Source organism: Sinocyclocheilus rhinocerous, unplaced genomic scaffold, assembly GCF_001515625.1.
Source record: "Sinocyclocheilus rhinocerous isolate Xijiao unplaced genomic scaffold, SAMN03320098_v1.1 scaffold1595, whole genome shotgun sequence".
Lineage (NCBI taxonomy): Eukaryota > Metazoa > Chordata > Actinopteri > Cypriniformes > Cyprinidae > Sinocyclocheilus > Sinocyclocheilus rhinocerous.
The window spans coordinates 10707-12937 of record NW_015655715.1 but is presented as its reverse complement, the minus strand read 5'-3'; the positions used below and the strand labels follow the sequence as shown (position 1 = coordinate 12937).

The following is a 2231-nucleotide window of genomic DNA, read 5'->3' as shown; positions in this document are numbered from 1 at the left end:
TTGCTCCGTTGGCCAGTAAATTAATATAAGCATTTCTTTATTTTTTGAACACACACTTGTTTAAATGGAGGAAGACAAACTTGAAAGGACTGTTGAGCCCATAATAAGTCCAATTGCTTATGCATTTGAGCCGATACGCCAAGGGGACAGAGCAGTACTACCATTACATGGATGATTTCAATATCATTTTCCTCCATTTCAAAACAATTCAAAAACTAAAGAAATGCTAATATTACCTAACTGGCCAACAGAGCAAACTTACACTGTGACGCAAGATGGCGGCACCCTTGCTCCAAAAGCTTTAACAAAACTATGCCATGTTTTACAGGTATGGAGAGCTTTGATTCAACTACAGAAGATTTAACACCACTTTTAGGCTTAACTTACGATTATGAGTTCAATTACACTGATATCGATTCTGTCACTGAGGTCAATGTCACTGACGTTGCTGAGCTGTGTGTAGCCAGCAAAGAACAGGAGCTGACCATTACTGCTGTCCAGACCATGGTTTCCTCATTGTCTTCTTCTTAGGCGTAATAGGAAACGGGCTGGTCATTGTCACCTTCATGCGGTACCGCCGTGTACGTCTACGCTGCATGACCGACGTCTTCCTGTTCTACCTGGCTCTGTCCGACATGCTGTTTCTGCTGACTCTTCCGTTACAGATGGGAGAGACGCTGAATGGCAGCTGGCTGTACGGAGAGGTGCTGTGCAAGCTAAACCGCGGTATGTACGCCATCAACACCTACAGCGGCCTGCTGTTGTTGTCATGCATTAGTGTCAGTCGCTATTTGGTGGTGGTTCGCACCAAGGCCGTGTGGAAGAGGAGTTCTGGGACACTGTTTTACAGCACGCTGTCTGCGCTTGGAGTCGCAGTAACTTCTGTTTTCCTGAGCCTGCCAGACCTGCGCTTCAGCTCCGTGGAGAACGACATGGGTTCAGACGTCCTCTTGTGCGATATGAAAGTTTGGGGCGATGAAGTGAGTAAATGGAAGCTGTGGGCCCAGATGACAAAGATCGCAGGATTCTGCATCCCTTGCGTGGCGATGGTGATGTGTTACGGCGCGATCGGATGCGTCTTGATCCGTGCCGGTGGCAAATGTTGGTGTAGACAGAGGACTTTGCGTCTGATGGCACTTCTGGTGGTTCTTTTCCTCCTGTTCCAGCTTCCTTACACTGTGGTGCTTCTGATTAAAATATTCACACCCACTCCGAAACACTGCGAAGACTGGACCAAGTTCCACCGTCAGGAAAGCATAACACGCAATCTAGTTTATGTGAGGTGCTGCCTGAACCCTTTGCTCTATGCACTTGTTGGCGTCAGATTCCGAAATGACATGATCAGGCTGTTGACGGACGTGGGGTGCGTGTGCGCATGTGTGTCCCATATAATGCCACAGCATGACAACGGAAGCTCCGTTACACCATCGTCTCCGGCTCCAACCATACTTTCACCCATCACATCTACTTAGGTTACCTTGTCCGCCAAGAAAACACCCGCTGCAAACACAGCTGAAACATTCATTTTTTCAACGCTGGTAAAAAAAAATCTGGTAAAATGACTTTGATTATAAAGTCATCAATGATTTAGCTGCACATCAGAGGATCTGCAATTAATTTCTTATTGATTTAAAAATGAAATGAGACATGAACTGCATGTACACAAAAGCTTTTTTTTTATCTTTTAATTTTTTTTAGCTTTATGTACAATCAACACTGTAAAAAAAAATGTAATCATATTGACGCTTTTTAGAAATGTTATTTTCTGTATTTTAGATCACTATGTTAGACTGTTAGATGAAAAATTGCGAAAAAAAGGACAGAATTCAGATTTCAGAAATATTTGTCAGTTAGAATTACATTTTGTAATAAAAAAAATATTTAGCTGTAAATAAATTGTGCAGATTTTACCATTAAAATAAACACTTGTGTTGAATATGTGTTATTCATCTAAATTATTTTTACCTGAATTCAATACTAATGATATCAATTAACTTTTTTCTAATTTCATAATGGAATATATGAAACTTTCATCACTTAATTGTCAAACAGATCATCAAAAAAGCGCTTTTCATATGTTTGAACGTAAAGTGAAAAGTACTTTTCTCACCACATAGGTGCAACTTAAATTTAAACTTAAATTTAATTTATTTGCAATTGTCTTGGGTTTGATGATATAGGTAGCTAAATAAAAAAAAAAAGTTACAGTCCAGCAAATTTATTTTTGTAAT

At 40.5% G+C, this 2231-nt stretch overlaps 1 pseudogene; it reads left to right on the top strand.

Moving 5' to 3' along the window:
* Positions 1–312: 312 nt before the first annotated feature.
* LOC107718893 (C-C chemokine receptor type 7-like) lies at positions 313–1593 on the top strand (annotated as a pseudogene).
* Positions 1594–2231: the final 638 nt, after the last annotated feature.